The 23,390-nt window shown below is 40.3% G+C and overlaps 1 pseudogene; it reads right to left on the bottom strand.

Moving 5' to 3' along the window:
- Positions 1–4,666: 4,666 nt before the first annotated feature.
- On the bottom strand, positions 4,667–6,389 carry LOC121993816 (annotated as a pseudogene).
- Positions 6,390–23,390: the final 17,001 nt, after the last annotated feature.

The raw sequence follows: 23,390 nt of genomic DNA, 5'->3' as shown, positions 1-23,390 counted from the left end.
GATTGGAAGGTCTGATTTCGACTAGAAGTGTCTGATTTCAGTTTTTGATCAAGTAGGAAGTTTAGGTTTCCTTCCTAGCGTATGCACAACTTCAGAAGTGTATTCTGAGGATAAATTCCAGATTTAATAGTAAATAGCAGTGAGTTTCAATTATTTCAGCTTTTTCGCACTTTGACACTTAGTGATAATCCAAGAATAGTTTAGCATAATATAACCCCCGGCCTTACAACGTAGTCAGTAGAAGGCGGGGCGTTACATCCTTGATCTGGACGAGCTAGGCATCGTGGGATTTTTCTGATACGATTTTCTTTTCGAGACGGGTACCTTTGACTTATCTCTTTTGATATTGTCATTCTGATATGCGTAATAGGTTATAGCTAGTAGTAATGGTTATGTTTATATTTACTTGGTATGTCATTACTTGATACCCATAGTATGCCCATATTGTTATCCATTATGCATTTATGTTTATGCCTCTTGATTCTTGCCATGTGTACTTATGTTCATAGAAGTAGTGACATACAATGCATTACCGGGTATAGGCATAGCTACTAGATATACATGGCATGTGTACCTAGATTTATTATTTGGCATATGTACCTAGTTTTATTATTTGGCATGTGTACCTAGATTTATTGCCTGACATGTATACCTAGATCCTTGTTATGGACTCGGTTTTCCTTTTGGTACATATTTTATGGAGGTTGATATTTTTAGGAGTTACATGCTTTAGTGTCACCATTTTGCATTATTGCATGCTGAGCGATTGTCAGCTCCTTTATAGTTGAGCACATCGCCAGTTACATGAGCTGCACACACAACCACTCACGGGTTAGTGGTACATCAGGCTGAGTGTGTGTAGTTTGCTCTGTCAGGGCTCCACTGGTCCGCTCATGGGTAGTGTGACTGCAGCGTGGTAGCGGGCAGAGGTCCCTCTGCCTCTTGACTATGATACAGGGAGATGAGAGGTTAGGCTCCTCCACTATGTTTAGGGTAGGAGAATAGGTGTACTCCGACAATATCCTGTCTACTCGGTCACTCAGGAGTAGTGATGGCAAAGTGCACAGTTGTCATAGCTCTACCCACTCGACCTCACCATCGCGTGTAAGGTGGTTGATTGGCGTCAGGGGTGACCATGTCATTTGCATCATATGTATGTACTGCATTTATTGCTTATGATTGTTGCATTTTGAATGCTGCATTTTGGTGGTTCCATATGATTGACATGCATATAGGAGACAAGAGGTATTTGTTCTGACGACCTTTGTATCCGGATAGGAGGTCTTGGTGAGTACAACTTCTTCTGCATCATATGCATGTACTGCATTTATTGCTTGTGATTGTTGCATTTTGAATGCTGCATTTTGGTGGTTCCATATGATTGACATGCATACAGGAGACAAGAGGTATTTGTTCTGACAACCCTTGCATCCGGATAGGAGGTCCTGGTGAGTACAACTTCTTTTGTTGTTCAGTTTTACATTTCCTGTTATTATTCAGAAGATTGTACTGCATGATTATTGCTAATAGCTATATCTTACTATGCATGCCTGCTCGATATCCACTGAGTTCTTGAACTCACTCCGTTGATTATTTCCTATTTTAGGTTGAAACTGTCAAAAAGTTCCAGTTACTAGTCCTCACTCTGTGTCGATATGATTTTTTTTTTTCTATTTTCGGACTTTGATTCCTTGTTATGTGAACTAGACTTGTGATGTGTAGTTCTTGCACTCGTGTATTCTATATCGAGTTTTTAGTACGCTGCCCATGTTTTTCTATTGCGATGGTTTTTTAGTTATGGGTTGTGTTTTCCTTGTTGTAGTGGAGTAGGTTATATATATATATATATATATATATATATATAATTGTGTGGAATGTTTATTTAAATTATTGCTTATGTTCTGGTCGTGTTGGCCGAGGATTGAGAGGCCCTGAGGGTTGTGTATTTATGGATTTAGATTGTCACCGGTACAGGAGAGATGCTATCGGATTTTTGTTTGGCTGGGACTCCTTTGGGGCGTGACAATAGTACCTTTCGCTATAGGTGTTTGTTCAATATTACAATTTGGCATATTCAAGTGGTATAGCATTTTAGTGATATAAGCCTTTTCAGACAAATCCAAAAGTATTTTTGATCGATCTCTAATAATCTTTACTCCTAAAATATACTCAGTTTCTCCTATATCTATCATATCAAATTGTGATGAAAGTCATGATTTAACTTCTATCACAAACTTCATATTATTTTCAGCTATTAGCATATTATCAACATATAATGATAAGATAACTAACTTTCTTTTATCTTTTCTTAGGTAAATATAATAATTCTCATTGATCATTTCAAAATCATGTTAAAGGTTCCCTATGCTAGTGCAATTGGTTGTCTGATATATGTCATTATTTGCACAAGACCGGATTTGGCACAAGTTGTTAATATGGTGAACAAGTTTCTTTTAAATCTTTATCGACAATATTGAAATGTGGTCAAGTAGATTTTCATATATTTGAAGAATACTACAAATTATGGCATTGAGTTCAGCAGACAACAAGTTATCCTTTAGTTACAAGATATGTGGTTGCATCCTATGCAGGAGAAATGGATGATAGAAGGTCTACTACATGGTATATGTTCATTATGGTAGGAGAACTTATTTGTTGGAAGTCCATGATACATCCTATAGTTGCATTTTCCACTACCGAGTCAAAATATATGGTAGTAATTGAAGCAACCAAGTAAGCATTGTGGCTTACTGAGTTAGTTAGAGAATTGAGTGTTCAACAAGGTGGAGTCAAGTTGCATTGTGATTACTAGAATACTATTTGATGAAGAATAAGATGTATCATGTGAGAACCAAGTAGATTAATGTGAAGTTTCACAAGATTAGGGAATTGATTTCTTCCAAGAAAATACTTCTTGAAAAGGATCATACTTCTGAAAATGTCACAGATATGTTGACAAAGCCAGTTACCATAGAGAAATTCAAGCATTGCTTGAACTTGATCCATTTCGCTAATTGCTAGAGGATTGTAGCCCGAACTCAATATTCCGAGTGGAGGTTTTCTGAGATGCTCGTGTTTCTTTGAAGGGGTTGAATATTCGTCAAGGCGAATATTGTTGAAGATGATTTATATGGAGTTGAAGCAGAGGCACGACCATACTAGAAGCACAGCTAGGGCATGGCGGCTTCGAATTTTCAACAAGCACAAAGAAACATGATAGTGGCGCGAGACACGACCGAGCTATGTTTGGATCAGTTGGAGCGCAAGCACGCCCGAGGTTTAGGAAAGAAGGCACGTTTGTGGCATGATCGTGCCTCGTTCGAGAGGTGTTGCTCACTCGGGCACGCCTATGACTTGATCGTGTTCAGGGGCATGACCTAGTTGTTCTCCATTAGGGAGGCATCGCTCACTCGAGCATGCCCGTGCCTGATTCGGGTGGCATTAGGAAGATGTGGGAAGTGCGCCGAGATTTTTAAAATTTCATATAATACATGATATTTTGGATCCAAAATACCAAGTAGAATTTGAGCTCTATAAATAGGATCTTTGAAGTTGAGAAAATTCTAATAGAATTTCATAACCTTTTTCCTGTAATAAATACATCACCGAACCACAATATCTTTTATTTTTTTTCTTCTTCTCTCTCTCAAATCTTCTTCTTCTTCTCCTCTTCGATTTCTTCTCTCTGAAGTTCTTCGTTATCATTGTAGCACAAACTCAACCGTATCAAAGCATGACACCTATGCCCTAGCCAATTGCCACCACCCCATCTCTTCGTTATTTTCTCCTCCTTTTCACATGCCCCGTCTGGCTCTCCTAGCTTCTTCTTTTCCTTTTTATTCTCCAATTTCTTCCCTATTTTCAGCTTCTTCTATCAGCCGAACCCTCCTCTTTTTTACACAAGCCAGTCGTATGATTTTCCTTGTCCCAAAACTTTTTTCCAATTTCAATTTCAATTTCAATTTCTTCTCCCTCTCTCCCAAATGATAGCAACTCTCTCATATTTTTCCAAAAGCAACTGTAAGTTTTTTCATTTTAATCTTTCCAGCAAAAACATGTTCGCACCAATTTTCTTATTCTTTCTCCTCCCACCCATTTCTTCCAACAGCTAACACTCTATGTTTTAAATAGAAATTCATGTGCATGACTATAAAGTATTATTTAATTTCTTTTAATCAAATTTTGCTTATACGTGTCAAGAAGAATATTTTATAATTTTTCTCTTTATGTAGTTCATGTAATATTAAATTGAGATGAATTTTAAAGAGCGGACATGAAATTTTTCATTTTATTTAATTTGTATAAAATATTTAATAAAATTCTAATTTATCCAGCAGGTCAATTCTTATTATGACAAATAAAAGATCAATAAATTTCAAGATTATTTTATAAAAAAAATGTCCTAATAAAATACATTCAAATTAAAATATTTTGTAGTTTAACACCTAATGCAAATTCTTTAACCATGTTTGTTCATAAAATAAATTTTGAAGAACCTCATAAGCCATCATTGCCTAAATTTCAAACTATTGGAGTTCATAAATTGTCAACATTAATTTCTTTAACTAGTTAAAAAGAGCAATGACTAATATATAATTTACTAATTTATTTTGTATAAAAATGATCTCTTTAACATATATAGGATATGCATCTTTTTCTTAATATATATATAAAACGTCTGCAAATCAAGTTTGCAGATGAAGTAATAATTATAACTATGGCAGAGGCATTATTGGATTGGCAAGCACAAGGAGAGGTGATCTCCTTGGTGCGGTCACGCCTGAAATTTCCGTCATGTCCAAAAATTCGATCTTCATGCCTCGAGGAAGCTTCCAGTTAAAGTGGAAGAGGAGGTGAGCCAGACCGACTTCCACAGCCGACAACCCAAATGTGATGCCGGGGCACAACCTTCGCCCTACACCGAATGGCAAGAACTCGAAGTTGAAGCCCTTGAAGTCCACCGAGCCGCCCTCAAATCTCTCAGGCTTGAAACTCTCTGCATCAGAGCCCCAGTACTGCTCATCTCTGCCCAGTGCAAATGCATTGATGAGCACTAAAGCTCCGGCGGGCACTCGATATCCCATGACCTCACACGTCTCTTTGCATACTCTCGGCATCAACAGAGGGACAGGAGGGTGGAGCCGCATGGTCTCCTTGATCACCAAATTTAGATAACTGAATTTGAGGATGTCGCTCTCTTCGAGATTGGTCTTCCCTTTCATAGCCTCCCTCATCTCCTTTTGGACTTTCTCCATTGCCTTAGGATTCTTGATCAACTCTGACATAGCCCATTCAATAACCGTCGATGCTGTTTCTGTTCCTGCCAGGAATATTTCCTAAAGATAATAATTAAGCTATTAGCAATCGGAAGATACTTAATAAATAAATATTCTTTTTCTTATATATAATTTCATTTACCATGATGACGGCTTTGACGGAGTCGTATGTGACTGGAAATTCGAGACTTCGGTCATCTTTTAGCTTGAGAAGTACATCGATAAGTAGATCCTCCTCTGCTTGCTCAGCGGCCAGTGCGACTTGACGCTGTGAGATGATTTCCTCGAAGATTTTGTCGAGCTTATCACGGGTTCGCTCTAACTGGAACTTCAATCCCGTGAGAGTATCCAAGAATTTGAGCGAGGGGTACATATCAGCCACCGCGAAGCTAGTCACGTAGCTTAGTGTCTCTCTGACCAGGTCCAAGAATTCCGCCTTTTGTTTGCAATCGTCACCAAACGCAGCTCTGATCACTAGCTCATTAGTCATGGACATCACCATCTGGCTTAGATTGAAAGGTGTTTGAGCAGACGCCTTGTCGGCGATCTCCGCCGTGAGCTTTCGGTTCACAACCTCCCGGATGGCGGCGAAGGACTTGACGCGCCGGGAGTTGAGCAGCTCCATGGCGTAGATCTTCCTCATCTGCTTCCAGTAGCCACCGTAGGGGGACATGACGACGTTGCGCGTGCCATAGCTCAATATTTTGGAGAAGGTCAAGTTGGAGGGTCGGTCAGCAAAGTTGAGATCATGGCGCTTGATGATCTCTTCCACCGCCTCCACGGACGAGGCAACGACTTGGTCGACCTGTCCGACTCGGAGATGGAAGAAGGGGCCGTGTGTTTTGGCGAGTTGGAGAGGATACGGTGAGGGTTGCCGCCGACGAGCTGGTGAATGTTTCCGATGAGGGGAAGCCTGGGCGGGCCGGGTGGGAGAGGAGCTAATGCTAGTCTGCTCCTTGATCTGATCTTTATCAGTAAAATTATGAAGAAGCCGAGGAAGAGAGAGATGAAGGAGAAAGGTGAGAAGAGGGAATTAGCTTCCATGGCCACGCAGTAACGAAGTAATTAAAGCACTTAAATGATATTATTGTTTGGGGCTCTCTTCCTGAGCTTGCATGCATTTATAGAAGATCTGAATAGGGCATCTTCATTAGTTACTGTTTTAAATGAACTTTTTTTTATACTTTTAATATATCACAATAATATTATAAAATTTTATTTAAACTTAGTTATATAAATCTTAAATATCATCTCTATCATACTTCAAATGAATATGCAGAATCTTCTGTGATCCAGAAAATTCTAATCAGAGAATCTGGTCTCCATGTGAAGTTGATATTTTAAATTAAATTATTATTTAATTGACATCATTTATGGTCTTAATTAAGTTCATGTTTAGTAACTACCTCCGCACATGCTTCTTTCAAAAGTCAATACTCGGTTCCCCTGAAAATCAAATATCGTGATACGTGTGAATATTTAAAAGTCCAACTTGATAGGTTGATGACGAAAAGGCCAATATCTCTTATTCTGTGACAACTCATAGTGTTCGATTGATGAGAAAAAAAATTGGAAGCTGGGAGATAGTGATTTGTGCAGGATTACAATGCATTATTTAATACTTTTATCAAATTATTCTTACGTATGTCAACAAGATTTAATAATTCTTTTTATAGGTGCGTGTAATATTAAATATTCTTAGGTATGTCAACAAGATTTAGGGTGTTTGATTAAAGGATAGAAATGACTATAGGTATGAATTTAATAGTAGGATGAAATGGGAATAGGAATAAAAATGAAACCCATCAAATTATATGGGTTTAGTTGATTTCCATAAATCTAGTAATCATTCTCAAAATGTCATTCCCAAACTTACAATCCAAACATTATCTTTTACTATCATTTCATTCCCTCATTCTCAAACACATTAACCAAACACTCTCTTAATAATTTTTTTATAATTGAATGGTTTTATTAGAAGAAACACTAGGTGAAGAATTTCGAGTGGATTTATTATATTTTTTTTAAAAATGTTTTAATTCAGTTTCTAAATCTTAAATTATTAATCTATTATCCTTTTCACTAAATCACTTTGGTACATGCAAATTAATCTCATACAAATCCGCTTAAAAAAGTTGTCGAGCAAGAAAATTTACTAAATGAACAATCAATAAATGTCATTTTCCTCCGCTCATTTAATATCTGTCCAATTAAACATTAATAAGAAACATGAAGAACCTTAGAAGTTTTTAATTTGCCTTGAATTTCGTGCTATTGGAAATCCATCTTATAGGCTACATTTTTTCTACCAATTAAAAAGAACATGAGTACATAGAATTAATTCAATCTCGTGGATCAATAACAATTTAAGTTAATTAATGGTTAGATTAGCTAACCTCCTTAAATTAATCATGTTATAGCAAATATGTATATATTTTAAAAATCATAATAAAATTATTTAGATAAATTTATAATTCTTAAACGTATTTTGGCATGTTTAAGTTATTCCTCTTTGATATAGAAAAAAATCTAGCCAATCCCTCCTCTAAAACTGTTGTCTATTTGTCAGTATGGATCAAACATAGGAAAAAATTGTAACTACTCATAGTGATCTTTTAAAGAAATCAAAGAAGAACCACCGGATGTCGCTACTATCGGAAGCACAATCACGGGTAACCGGAAAATGCTTCAAGGTTCACAAGCCAAATCTCCAGCCTCTCGGACGTTCTCCTTTGCTCGACCAACACTGATCATCGTCGCCTCACCCCTTATGCTCTTCCCCTCCTTTTTTTCATGGCTTAGACGCACCATTTATAAGAAGATTGAGGAAGACGAAGGGGAAAGGACGCCCCTTCGTCTCCTTCGCGTTTGCAACAATGAGAGAAATGAAGGGGAAACAGTGCCCCTTCGTCTCCTGCAACGCCGAACATCTCCCACTCGTCCAAATCAATCCATAAGATTATATGGTCACATAGACCATATCAGTCACATAGACTACGAAGTGATCATGTCATAATGCCAAAGCCAAATATTAATTGGTCACAAAGACAGATTAAGTCATATAGACCAGAGCAAAATTAATTAGTCACAAAGACCAAATAAGTCACATAGACTTTATGATGATCAAGTCAAGAAGACCAGAGCATTAATTAGTCACAAAGACTATATAAGAACATTTATTCTATACATTAGGGAAAATAGTTCATGCGACAGCAAGCATACTGAGCATTTATTGCTAAGAAGATTATTATACCTTACATAGCTGCTCTTTAGAACGAATCAGAGACATCAATGACTTACCTTTATCCCAGATTAAATTATTTACATCATTATGAATATCTCTAATTCCTCATATTGACTATATGTCAAGAGCATGCTCAACATCTCCAATTAAACAAATTATTCACAATTATATTTTATGTACTGAATTAAAAATGTAACTAGTACCCGTGAATAAATGTCACAGATGTAAATCAATCTTAATCTTCCTTTTTAGCTAGAATATATTCATTTTAATCAGTCGCTTTCCTAGTTATGTTCCATAGACCGAATCATCCATAGTCAATAGGAAACATGCTAAAGTAGTAGACATTGATTAGAACTTCAAATAGACAACTAAATAGTCACTTAGGGTAAGATTGAGATTAACTTATAATCTGAATGGTCTCACATAGTAAAGAAGCAGAGATTCATTCTCCTACTACCCTTCTTGTCGTCATAGCACATGTGGTATGAATCACATGTTACGATGTTATTCTCTTTACTAAAAAGAGCGCATGTTTTTTCTAAAATTTAACATCGTACAGATTTCTATCTAGACATACCTAATGTCTAATCTTGAATTCAACATATGAATTCCAATCTGGCCTTAAGCAGATTCAGTAAATGGTGGGTGCATTTACTCTGATCATTACATAAATGATCTCATCTTGACACAATTATCAAGGTGACCTTAACTTACGGGTATATCTCTATTCATAGCTACATAAGTTATCCCATAAGTAACGGTCTTACCTCTATTCGTACTTAACAAATAGAGATGATTGTCCATGTGAGTGGACCAATCTCAATATGCCAATATGCTTATCGAGACTTTTTATTTGAATGTAACAAAGACATATACACTGATTAGATCATGATATTTTTCATTTATCAAAATGTCTTTACAATAAGTTACATTCTTCGAAGTCCCAAAGATTCACATATCCATGAAATGACTCTTTAGTCAATGGCTTAGTAAAAGGATCAGTAAGCATATTTCATGTAGGGATGTACTCAAGAATTATCTTTTTCTTGTCAATAATATCCCTTACAAAATTATACTTAATTTCTATATACTTGCCTTTGTTGTGATGTTTGGGATCCTTGGAAAAAGTTATTGCAGCTTAATTGTCACAGTACACTATAACAGGACTCCCATTGTCCTCAGCAATCTTCAGATGCTTTAGAAACCTTCTTAGCTAGACAGCCTCTTGCACAACATCTGCACAAGCCACATACTCAGCTTCCATTGTTGACAAGGCTACACAAGTCTGCTTCTTGCTGTTCCATGAGATGGCGCCACCATTCAGCAAGAAGACATAGCCAGATGTGGATTTTTTGTCATCAAGGTCCCCTGCCCAATCTGCATCTGTGTAGCCACTTAGGCTCATATTTGATCCTTGGAAACATAGGCAATAATCGGCTGTTCCTTTGAGATATCTGAATAACCTCTTCACCGCTTTCCAATGTCTCGATCCTGGGTTTGACTGGAAACGACTAACTAAGCCAATAACATAGCTTATATCAGGACAAGTACACAACATAGTGCACATTAAATTATCAATAGCACTGACATATGGTTCTTTTTTCATTCCGGCTATTTCCTCAGGAGTCTTGGGATACATACTTTTGCTCAAAATAGTACCTTTTGTTGGGTGCTACTTGGAATTCCGTTCTGTTTTCCCTGTACAAAAATTTATACAAATACAGAACTTTTCCTAGCAACCCATGTGTTCTTCAAAAGTTAAACTTGGATTGCAAACGAAACTTAACATTATTAATCCAAGTTCAACTCATGTGTTCTTCAGAAGTTAAATCATATTACAGAAGTTGATTAAATATCTATTTCAAGGATTGACTTCCAAGTCGTTGGCGAGGCACTCGGCCTTCTTAGTTATGAGATCATCCACCACTTCCTAGACAAAGACTTTCAAAGAAATTGAATATTTAAACTCCTTACAGTAAACCCTAGGTTTAACTACAGAGAACTCAATTTAAGCATAAAATTGATAGCCTCTTGTGTTGGTATTTCAGGATCCATACAAAGAAAAACTAAACTAATTTCGCTGAGGAATAAAGAACTAGTTGTACCTTTCTTCGTAGACAAAGACAGTTTTAACAAAATTTTCCTTTTATTTGCTATTGTGGATGGTTACAAAAAAAGGAAAGATTTTAACAAAATTAAAATATCTTTTTTAAACCATTGTAAATAGCTATAAAAGGAAAGATTATAACAAAACTTTGTTTTAACAAAATCTTCCTTTTATTCCTGTAATGATTAGTTACAAAAAAGGAAAGATTTTAACAAAATTAAAATATTTCTTTTAAACCATTGTAGATAACTACAAAAAAGGAAAAATTTTAACAAAATTAAAATCTCTCTTTTAATCCTTTGTGGAAAGTTATAAAAGGAAAGATTTTAACAAAATTTTGTTTTAAATAAAAACTTCCTTTTCTCTTCTATTATGGTCGGCCCCATGCTTGGGCACCAAGCATGGCTTGGCTGACCCACAACTTAGGCACCAAGCAAGGCTTGGTCGACCCCTTGCTTGGGCACCAAGCAAGAATGTGGTCGTCCCCTCACTTGGGTAAGAAGGAAAATCAAAACGGGTGAATGTGAGGCTTTATAGAGGCTACAATAGGGACCGAGAGGATGAATTGGTTTTGGCCTCCTAATGAGCTTGAGCTTCCTGTGTTCTATCCGAACACCCAACTCAAGTTCATCAATAATAACTCATGCCACTAAAGAACTATTATTGAACTACCACACCTATCCAATATTATTATGAGCTCCTTCTTATCATGAGTGCGTTAATCTCCCTGTGTTTAAGATATCGAATGTACATTAATTAAATGAGTTACTGACAACTCACTTAATTAATATCTAGCTCCAAGAGTAGTACCACTCAACTTCATTGTCATGTCGGACTTGTTGGGATCTAACCGTGCCAAAGACGCAGAAACACAGCGGAAAAATTACTAGATCCTTTTATCTAGCAGATCCATGCGAAGGGAAGAAACATTTTCTATTCATAATCTATACTAAGCTACATGATAGGATTATACCTTTGTTGCGTGCCCTTCACAATCCTGACAACAATCTTTTTCTTTGGATCCAGATCTCAGCGCGTTCAAGCATCCGCGCCTCTATGGTATCCACACGAATAAGCCTTGTCTTTGCTTGTCTCACAAACAAAGCAAGATGGAGAAGAAAAACACACAAGGTTGTGCTAGCAACCTCAATGGTGTGTTCGGCCAAGATGAGGAAGGAGGAAGAAGAAGAATGCCAAGGGTCTCTTTTCTTTCACATCTCTTGAAAATCACTTCCAAAATGATTTATATAACCATCCCATGGTATACTGTAACGCCCGAAAATTCTCAAAACTATTTTAGAATTATTCTATGATTTTTCTGGAATTTTTAGATATTTTTCCGGAATTTTCCGAGTAGCGGATGTAGCAAAAATAAATATAAACGAAAACGGCCTAAGCGGGAATCGAACCCGAGACCTATGGTTTAAGGGATAATGTTAGTAACCAGTTGAACCCAGCAGGGCCGTGCTGGAAGAAGAGGGAATCAATTATATTTATAATTGATTTTGGGTGAATTAATTAGTAAAAATAAATAAGGATTTAAGTGAGAAGTTTTAGATTATTTCTCACCGTAGCTTTTCCTCACCCGAAACCTAAAATCGCCGCCCACTCCTCTTCCTCCTCCTCTCTCGGCGCCCAAACCCAAGGACTCTCGGATCATCTTCCGGCGACGACTCCAACACGAAAGAAGTTCTTCTCCGCGAGAGGAACGCGAGGACGTAAGCGGTTCGTCGAACGGAGCAGTTTTCCGGAAAACCTAGCGGATAGAATCGTAAGAAAACCTTGCGATTGAGGTAAGAAACCCCTCACCTGCAGTATAATTGCTCTCCCTTGTTACTTTTAGCGTTAGTTCAGTAGTTTTACAGTTTTCAGTTTTAGGGTGTGCTTTCAGTGCACACCAAGCATTCGGTAGAATGCCCAGTTCAGAAGGATGCACCATTAGGCGTCCTAACGGCATGTAAAATATATTAGAAACATTTTATTCAGTTATAACAGCTATATGGATCAGATATCCATTGGGTGGGCTCCCACAGTAGCCTCTAGGTTCAGATAACCTAGAACAACAAAGTAAAATAAAACAGTATTCAGTATTTTACTTTTATTCAGTTGGCACTGTACTCGGATCAGATATCCATGGGCTGGACTCCCACAGTCGTCCCTAGGTTCAGATAACCTAGTAACCCTGCTGGATTCGGAACTTGCAATCCCGGGTCTCGTAGGGATGCGCGCATAGTAAGTACAGTTGCCAGGGCCCAGCAGCATGTTTAGTATTTTCATCTATTATATATATAGTTTTCCAAATATGTAATCAGTGATAGAAACACTAACTTAGTTTCAGTTTCAGTTAATTATCTCAGTTAAGTTCATGATTTGAGTTCATGACCAGTTAGATGTATATGCATGACTAGTTCAGTATTCATGTTTAGTTTCAGTATGCCATGCTCAGCTTGTTTGATATGCCATGATTGTATGCTCCTATGCCATGCCATGCGAGTTTATTCAGTATATCCAGCATATGTTTTAAACAGCATGATTTAAAATCATATTTGCATCGTTGCATGTTTTTGTGAGGTAGATGGTTTCTTACTAAGCTTTTTAGCTTACAGATGCTACTTTTCTTATACTGCAGATACCGGTAAAAGAAAAGTGGACTAGCGGAGGCTGGAGGGCGATGCTACGATGATGTGTGTGTGCAAGGGGTCTGGAATAAAGATCTTGGGGATCTATACGTTTTATTTCAGTTTTAGCACTTAATATGTCTAGTTTTATGTTAAACTTGTTACTAATTGTTCTAGCTTAGTAACTATGTCTTGTTTAGCTTAACATGTTTAGAACATTAGTACTTACATGCTAGAATGTATTTCCATTGTTTTAGAACTGTTGTGTGATGTTTTGGCACGCCAAAGTGCTGAAATCAGAACTCCCGAGTGAAATCAGACACTGATCGGTCTCCAGACCGATCAGAGTCTGAGCTGCTCCACTGGATCGGTCAGCCGACTGATCCAGCAAGATACAGTATGCTACTGTATCCTCCTGGATCGGTCAGCCGACCGATCCAGCTCAATACAGTAACCTCGGAGGAGATTTCCAGGTGCCTGGATCGGTCAGCCGACCGATCCAGACACACCTGGATCGGTTGTACCGACCGATCCAGCCTCTGCTGGATCGGTCCGCAGACCGATCCAGCAAGGCACAGAATTACATCCAGCCAGCGTTCCCGTGCGCGCCAGTGGATCGTTCCACGGACCGATCCAAAGCTTCAGTTTCACTTCCCCAGCATACCTATGAATATCTAGAAGGTAGTAGAATATGAAATTCCTCTCTCACAGTGTTAATAGAGGTAACTACCATAGTTTAGCCAAATCTTAAATTAGATCAGTTTTCCGCATAGCCAGCACAGTAGTAATGTAGCGATTCGCCTTACAGCCTAGTAGTAGAAGGTGACACACACATCAGCATTGCGCCTACAGCTTCCAAGTAAGAACATCTCTCACTCAGTTTTGTTTTCAGCTTTCATATCAGTTATATGTGCTTTCATGTTTGCTCGCATGTTGGTAGTTAATTAATTCATGTTTACAGTGATAGTATTTAACATGTTACCAGTAGTTAACTATAACATGATAGCCTAGTTATATATATGTGTTCTCTGTTATTTAGAAAATGGTACAAGGACGTCCAGCACTAGTGGCTCAGCTACAGCAGCAGTTAGCTGAACAGCAGCAGGAGATAGCCTCCTTAAAGGCTAACCAGCAGACTACTCCCCCAGTCACTCCAGTACCGAACCTCACGACTCCAGTAATCACAGAGGTTGTACCAGCTCAGCCTGCAGTACCAGTCCCAGTAGCCCCAGTAGCAGGGGCTAAGAGAGAAGCTTACCTTATCCAGTGGCAGAGAATTAAGCCCGAGAACTTCTCAGGCACCAGCGAACCATGGGATGCTCAGGCATGGTTTAAAACACTGGAAAGCACGATGGAGCTTCTAGACTGGCCAGAGCACGAAAAGGTGAAGTGTGCCTCCTTCTGCTTAACAAGAGACGCACGCATGTGGTGGGAGCGGATTAAATCGAAGTGGCCAGTAAATCAGATGACATGGGCCAACTTCGAGAAAGAATTCTTCGAGGAATTCTTTCACATGCAAGTCACGAACCGACACTATGACGAGTTTACAGAATTTCGTCAGGGCAACCTATCAGTTCAGGAAGCCGTGAACAGGTTGGCCCGTCTGTGTCCGAACTAGTCAGCTCAGAGAAGGAACGAGTACGCTTGATGTGAAGATGCTCGGACCAGAAATCGCAATGAATGTGGCTGGTGGCGTTCATAGGCCACAAACCACGGAGGAACTAGTGAGTAGTGCTCGATCACCGAGCACTATCAGCACAATATCACCCAGCAGGCAGGTTTCCACAGAGCCCAAGGGACAAGCTAGCTCAGGTACTCAGCAGAAACAACAAGGACATAGCTCCAACTGGAAGGGAAAATCAGGAAGTGACCCAAAAGGAGGACCACCGGAAAACAATCCAGACATCCCAAGTGTGCTACTTGTGGGACATCATCCGGAGTTTGCCGCAAGGGTACGCGAGGTTGTTTTGAATGTGGACAGAAGGGCACATGGCTAAGCATGAACAAGAAGCCTTCCTCACCCTCACCGATACAAGATAGAGCTCAACCGCAATTACACCGATGTATGTCGCTTTAGATGGTCCAGATCACGTATTAGAAGCCCCACAACTATCCCAAATGCCGGATTTTCTCACCGACTAGAGAGGACGTACTAAATGCCTCGCGGTTGTCACAGTCGATTAGTATTTTACAAAGATAATGCAACCTCTTATTCGACATCGGGCAACCCACTCTTATGTATCCAGGGGCATTTGCCGAGAAATTAGCAACACCTCGAGTTACTCCATAGTCGACAACACTACCCTCAGGAGACATTATGGCATCTACGCACTGGCTCATAGCAGTGGAACTTTTGGTGATCCGATAGTGCTAGAAATGACTATGATGTCATCTTTGGAATGGATTTTGATCAGATACGGCGCTTCTATAGAGTAAGGTCATATTCCAACCTGGAGTAGCTGAGTTCATAGGAAACCAAAGAGAAAAGCTGAAGTTTCTCTCAAAGATTGAAAGCCGTTGGATTCGAGGATGCATGGGATTTTTAGCAAATGTAGTCAACACCACCTGACAAGAACCAACACTATCGAGGTTTGAGTCGCTGTGACTACCCAGCCTTTCCGAAGAGCTACCGTGCTTAGCACCGCATGGAGATTGAATTTGAGATAGAGCTCATTCCCACAAATCCAATTTCCAAGGCACTGCATCGCATGGCTCCAGCAGAATTGAAGGAACTTCCTAAGGAGCTGCTTGACAAGGGTTTCATACGCCTAGTCACTCACCATGGGGAGCACCGTGTTGTTCGTGAAGAAGAAGGATGGAAGCATGCGCCTATGCATCGACTACCGTGCCTTGAACCAGGTCACAATTAAAAACAGGTACCCTCTCCCGGTGATAGATGACCTGTTTGACCAGCTAAAGGGAGCCACGTTGTTCTCTAAAATTGACCTCAGATCGGGATATCACCAGGTTAGAGTCAAGGAAGGTGATATACCTAAAACAACTTTCAGGACGACACGGACATTATGAGTTCGTAGTCATGCCTTCGCGTGACAAATGCTCCAACTACTTTCATGGACCTCATGAACGAGTATTCAGAGAATACTTAGACAAGTTTGTCATCGTGTTCATCGATGACATTCTTATCTATTCAGCACTCAGAGGACCATGCAAAGCATCCAAGATGCGGATCCTTCAATAGAGACGCCAAATTCACGAAATGTGAATTCTGCCAGTAGCTTTTCTCACATCATCTCCAAAGATGGTGTTATGGTAGATCCCAAAGAAAATAGAAGTAAGTAACCGGAAGAGACCCAGAACGCCTGAAATCGTTTTCGGGATTAGAGCTCACAGAAATTGAGAGGACTTCTCCAGATAGCCTCCCCACTGACTCACCAGGAAGAACAAGAAATTTTAGTGGACGGAGGACCCAGAAGTGAACTAAAACGAGATTGACCGGTCTATTTTAGCTATACCGAAAAACACTGACACTCGACATCTACGACGCCTAAATTGGGATTAGGAGCGATCTGATGCAGAGGCAAGGTGATCGCCTATGCCTCAGACAACTCAAGGATTATGAGAGGAACTATCCTACACACGACCTTGAGCTTGCCCCTCAAGATTTGGAGACATTATTTGTACTGAGCTCAGTGTAGAAGATCATCAAAGTTTTAAGTATTTCTTTACTCGAAGGATCTAATATGCGACAGCACAGATGGTTAGAGCTGGTCAAGGATTATGACATAGATATCCTCTACCATCCAGGAAAAGCTAATAAGGTAGCAGACGCACTCCAGTGCTACCTTATTATCTTGCAGCTATGTCACCACCCCTAAGGAAGGAGATTATAGCTTTTAGTCTCGAGCTTATAGACGGGCAGCTTTCCACTATGTCCTTAGCATCTACCTTGCTTGATGATATCCAGACAGCGCAGGATCCTGAAATCCGAAAAATCAAGCAAGGGTTAGCGTAATCGAAAAGTGGAGAGTTCGAGTGTCCGCCAAGGTAGTGTCGTGGTGATGACTTTGTGTTCCATCGGGAGGAACTACGACAGATTCTAGACGAGGCTCACAGAACTCCTTATGCGATGCATCCGGTTCCACCAAAATGTATCGGGATCTAAAGAAACGATTTTGGTGGCTGTGGATGAGCGAGATATCGCCAGATACGCCAAGATCTGCCTAACTGCCAGAGGGTTAAGGCGTAACATCACGACCATGAGGTGTGCTGATCCAGTTCCGAATGGAAGTGGGAGGATATCTCTATGGACTTCATAGGGGATTACCGAACCACGAATGGTTTTGATGCCATTTGGGTAGTAGTCGACAGTTGACTAAATCAGCCCACTTCTTAGCTATCGAATATCCTATTCCATGGAGCAACTAGCTCAGTTGTATCTCAAGGAGATAGTCAGCCGCATGGAGTCCCACGAACCATTATATCGGAGACAACAGATTTACATCACACTTCGGAAGTGTACATTCAGCTATGGGCACCCAGCTAAAATTCAGAGAGCCTTCCATCCTCAGGCAGATGGTCAGACGACTCGAAGATATGCTCCGGGCTTGTGCCCTAGATTTCAAGGAAGTTGGTACAAATATCCGAGTCTAGCAGAATACAACAACAGCTATCGTGCCACTATCGGCATGGCACCTTATGAGGCACTCTATGGGCGGAGGTGCGATCACCCGGTATGAGAGTGGTGAATGAAGGAACTAGAGCTTGAGCATGATCTAGTAGTAGATACCACGGCATCTGGCCAGATTCGCCAGAGGATAGAGACAAGACAGAGTCAAGAGCTATGCCGATACCACGCAACCCCTAGAGTTTTCTGGGATCAGCCTCGAGTAGCTCCCATGAAGGAGTCGTCTTGGGAAGAAGGGCAAGCTAGCTCCCAAATATGTGGGACCATACCTTATCACGAAGAGAGTGGGCAAGGTAGCATATGAGCTAGAGTTACCTCAGGAGATGTCAGCTGTCCACAACGTATTTCATGTCTCCATGCTGAAGAAGCATATTCCAGACGCCACCCAGGTGATTGAGCCCCAGTTGGTACAGGTCCGTGATGATCTCAGCTATGACAGTCGGCATAAATTACGGAACAAGGAAGTACCATTAGTCAAAGTCAGCTGGCAAAATCACACAGCAGCAGAGGCGACTTGGGAGGCAGAGGCCAGCATGAGACAGAAGTACCCAGAATTGTTTTGAGTTCGGGGATGAACTTTTTATAAGGTATGGGGGATTGTAACGCCCGAAAATTCTCAAAACTATTTTAGAATTATTCTATGATTTTTCTGGAATTTTTAGATATTTTTCCGGAATTTTCCGAGTAGCGGATGTAGCAAAAATAAATATAAACGAAAACGGCCTAAGCGGGAATCGAACCCGAGACCTATGGTTTAAGGGATAATGTTAGTAACCAGTTGAACCCAGCAGGGCCGTGCTGGAAGAAGAGGGAATCAATTATATTTATAATTGATTTTGGGTGAATTAATTAGTAAAAATAAATAAGGATTTAAGTGAGAAGTTTTAGATTATTTCTCACCGTAGCTTTTCCTCACCCGAAACCTAAAATCGCCGCCCACTCCTCTTCCTCCTCCTCTCTCGGCGCCCAAACCCAAGGACTCTCGGATCATCTTCCGGCGACGACTCCAACACGAAAGAAGTTCTTCTCCGCGAGAGGAACGCGAGGACGTAAGCGGTTCGTCGAGCGGAGCAGTTTTCCGGAAAACCTAGCGAATAGAATCGTAAGAAAACCTTGCGATTGAGGTAAGAAACCCCTCAGTAGTTTTACAGTTTTCAGTTTTAGGGTGTGCTTTCAGTGCACACCAAGCATTCGGTAGAATGCCCAGTTCAGAAGGATGCACCATTAGGCGTCCTAACGGCATGTAAAATATATTAGAAACATTTTATTCAGTTATAACAGCTATATGGATCAGATATCCATTGGGTGGGCTCCCACAGTAGCCTCTAGGTTCAGATAACCTAGAACAACAAAGTAAAATAAAACAGTATTCAGTATTTTACTTTTATTCAGTTGGCACTGTACTCGGATCAGATATCCATGGACTGGACTCCCACAGTCGTCCCTAGGTTCAGATAACCTAGTAACCCTGCTGGATTCGGAACTTGCAATCCCGGGTCTCGTAGGGATGCGCGCATAGTAAGTACAGTTGCCAGGGCCCAGCAGCATGTTTAGTATTTTCATCTATTATATATATAGTTTTCCAAATATGTAATCAGTGATAGAAACACTAACTTAGTTTCAGTTTCAGTTAATTATCTCAGTTAAGTTCATGATTTGAGTTCATGACCAGTTAGATGTATATGCATGACTAGTTCAGTATTCATGTTTAGTTTCAGTATGTCATGCTCAGCTTGTTTGATATGCCATGATTGTATGCTCCTATGCCATGCCATGCGAGTTTATTCAGTATATCCAGCATATGTTTTAAACAACATGATTTAAAATCATATTTGCATCGTTGCATGTTTTTGTGAGGTTGATGGTTTCTTACTAAGCTTTTTAGCTTACAGATGCTACTTTTCTTATACTGCAGATACCGGTAAAAGAAAAGTGGACTAGCGGAGGCTGGAGGGCGATGCTACGATGATGTGTGTGTGCAAGGGGTCTGGAATAAAGATCTTGGGGATCTATACGTTTTATTTCAGTTTTAGCACTTAATATGTCTAGTTTTATGTTAAACTTGTTACTAATTGTTCTAGCTTAGTAACTATGTCTTGTTTAGCTTAACATGTTTAGAACATTAGTACTTACATGCTAGAATGTATTTCCATTGTTTTAGAACTGTTGTGTGATGTTTTGGCACGCCAAAGTGCTGAAATCAGAACTCCCGAGTGAAATCAGACACTGATCGGTCTCCAGACCGATCAGAGTCTGAGCTGCTCCACTGGATCGGTCAGCCGACCGATCCAGCTCAATACAGTAACCTCGGAGGAGATTTCCAAGTGCCTGGATCGGTCAGCCGACCGATCCAGACACACCTGGATCGGTCGTACCGACCGATCCAGCCTCTGCTGGATCGGTCCGCAGACCGATCCAGCAAGGCACAGAATTACATCCAGCCAGCGTTCCCGTGCGCGCCAGTGGATCGTTCCACGGACCGATCCAATGCTTCAGTTTCACTTCCCCAGCATACCTATGAATATCTAGAAGGTAGTAGAATATGAAATTCCTCTCTCACAGTGTTAATAGAGGTAACTACCATAGTTTAGCCAAATCTTAAATTAGATCAGTTTTCCGCATAGCCAGCACAGTAGTAATGTAGCGATTCGCCTTACAGCCTAGTAGTAGAAGGTGGGTCGTTACATATACCAAGAGTCTCCACCCTTTCATCTTCTAATTCAATGGCTCAAAATCAACCATTCAATCCAATGGTTGAATTTTGAAAATTCAACTTCCTTTGTGAACTCAAGTTCACCCAATATGAGTCTAACCCATTGATTCCCATGCAATTGAACTCAATCCAACAATTGGATCCCTTTGAGTCTAACTCAATGAGTCAAATTCGGATTACACTTAATCAATGATTCATCACATGAAACTATCTCCATATCAACTTGTTCTTTGTGTATGACCCTATAGGTTCTCGTAACGTTGGCAATGTACCCAAATCACCATTTGCGATACATAAACAATGAGTGGCATCTAGCAAGACATCATTGCTACCCAAGTGACGAGAAAGTCGAGATCCGACCTAACCTGTCCGTGGCTATCATCATGTATGGCTTGGTCCTTCTATCCTTGATATCAAGATTGATCAATAAGGCATAGATCGTGTCATCCTCTTATCAATCTTTGTGTTTCTTGATCTCCAAGTAGACACACTTAATCAAATAAGCTCAATATCTCATATTGACTTATTTACGCATGGTCATGCTTTCTTGTGTCGTACTAATCAAGGGACCCACAGATATCACTTCCGTCATATGGAAGGAATAGATCCCATCTACATCACTCACATCCCTCCGCATAATTCATTGTATACCCATGATCGACTTTATAGTTTACCCTATTATGGGTGACATTTGACGATACCAAAGTATACAACTCCTTATATAGGGAACCGTAGTAAATTCAGGTCTAAGGACTATTCATACCAATAGTCACATGAGAATATTTATGACACTCATACGACGATCCATGAAATATTCTCATGGCGGGTCATTCAGTATATGGTCTCTAATATATACCCATGTGTCAACCTGATATCTCATATCCATGAGTTGTGAGATCAAGTCATCCGTTGACCTACATGCTAGTCTCAACGCATTAATATTATCCTTGTATATTAATGCTCGACTAGGAATTATTAAGAGTAATGTTCTCTACAATATCTCATTATTAATTCAACCAATTGATATACTATAGATAAGAACCTACTACCTAAGGACATTATTATACTTATTCAATTGGCACTGAACTGAAATAAATATAATAACCACCTTTGCCTTTTATTAATAATGATATATGATACAAAATGAGCCCTTTACAATCATCTCATAATTGGTGCTAGGGCTAATACTAATAGGACAAAGTCCACCTGCAGGGTTTTCATGACAATCCTTATGAGCTCCTCAAGGGGACATCATCAACCTAGATAACTAAGACACAGTTTCCTTCTATAATCAACAACGCACCATATAAATACCATCATTTCCCAACTTATCGAGTCTATTGATTTAACGAATAAATCTGTAACGACCCGACCCGACCCTTTGGCCTCTTGGGCGACCCTTGTGGCGGCCCAACTGGCGGCCCTTATGTCGTCGGCCCATTTGGCAACCTCTCATATCATCGACCGACGACCCTTTGGTCGTGTCGTTACTCACTAGGACTTTCCACCCCTGGCTAGTGGATTTTTGCCTCTCCCAGGATTCGAACTCTAGACCTCCAGGCTTAAGTACTAGAGTTTATGAATCCTGGTAACCAAGTGAGATCATCTCACTTGGTTACCAGGATTCATAAACTCTAGTACTTAAGCCTGGTAGCCAAGTGAGTGGCATAAAAAGGCGCCTTTTATTGTAACGACCCGGCCCTTTGGCCTCTTGGGCGGCCCTTGTGGCGGCCCAATTGGCGGCCCTTATGTCGTCGGCCCATTTGGCGACCTCTCATGTCGTCGACCGACGACCCTTTGGCCGTGCCGTTACTCACTAGGACTTTCCACCCCTGGTCAGTGGATTTGTGCCTCCCCCGAGATTCGAACTCTAAACCTCCAGGTTTAAGTATTAGAGTTTATGAATCCTGTTAACCAAGTGAGATGTAGCTAAGTATGTCAGTACCTACCTGACATGCCAGAGAGTCAAAACAGAACACCAGAGACCAGGAGAAATGTTACAACTTCTCCCAATACCAGAGTGAAAGTGGGAAGACATATTCATGGACTTCATAACAGGTCTTCCAAGAACTACAAATGGATATGACGTAATATGGGTAGTAGTGGACAGATTGACTAAGTCTGCTCATTTTCTAGCCATCGAGGTGTCCCACTCTATAGAGCAGTTAGCACAGCTATATGTTAAGGAAGTGATCAGACTTCATGGAGTTTCTAAATCTATTGTGTCTGATAGAGATGGGCGCTTCACCTCTCACTTTTGGGAGTGTGTTCAGACTGCACTAGGCACCAAACTCAAGTTCAGCACAACCTTCCATCCTCAGACTGATGGACAGACAGAGCGAGCAAATCAGATCTTAGAAGATATGCTCAGAGCTTGTGCGCTAGATTTCAAGGGAAGTTAGTGCAAGTATCTATGCTTAGCTGAGTTTGCCTACAACAATAGTTATCAGGTGACCATCAAGATGGCGCCATATGAGGCACTGTATGGCAGGAAGTGCAGATCACCCATTTGCTAGCAAGAAGTAGGTGAGAGAAAAGAAATGGAAGTAGAGCTGGGCATTCAGGCAGAGCTGATAGATGAGACTACTCAGGCTATTCGGAAGATCAGGCAGAGGATTGAGACTACCTAGAGTAGACAGAAGAGTTATGCTGACACACGCCGTGGGCCACTTGAATTCCAAGTAGGGGATTCAGTCTTTCTCAAGGTTGCTCCTATGAAGGGAGTGATGAGATTTGACAAGAAAGGCAAATTAAGTCCTCGCTATGTAGGACCTTACCTGATCA

The sequence above is a fragment of the Zingiber officinale genome, chromosome 6A, assembly GCF_018446385.1.
Source record: "Zingiber officinale cultivar Zhangliang chromosome 6A, Zo_v1.1, whole genome shotgun sequence".
NCBI lineage: Eukaryota > Viridiplantae > Streptophyta > Magnoliopsida > Zingiberales > Zingiberaceae > Zingiber > Zingiber officinale.
Note: the sequence above shows the minus strand (reverse complement) of the source record. Positions and strands in the feature narration are given on the sequence as shown.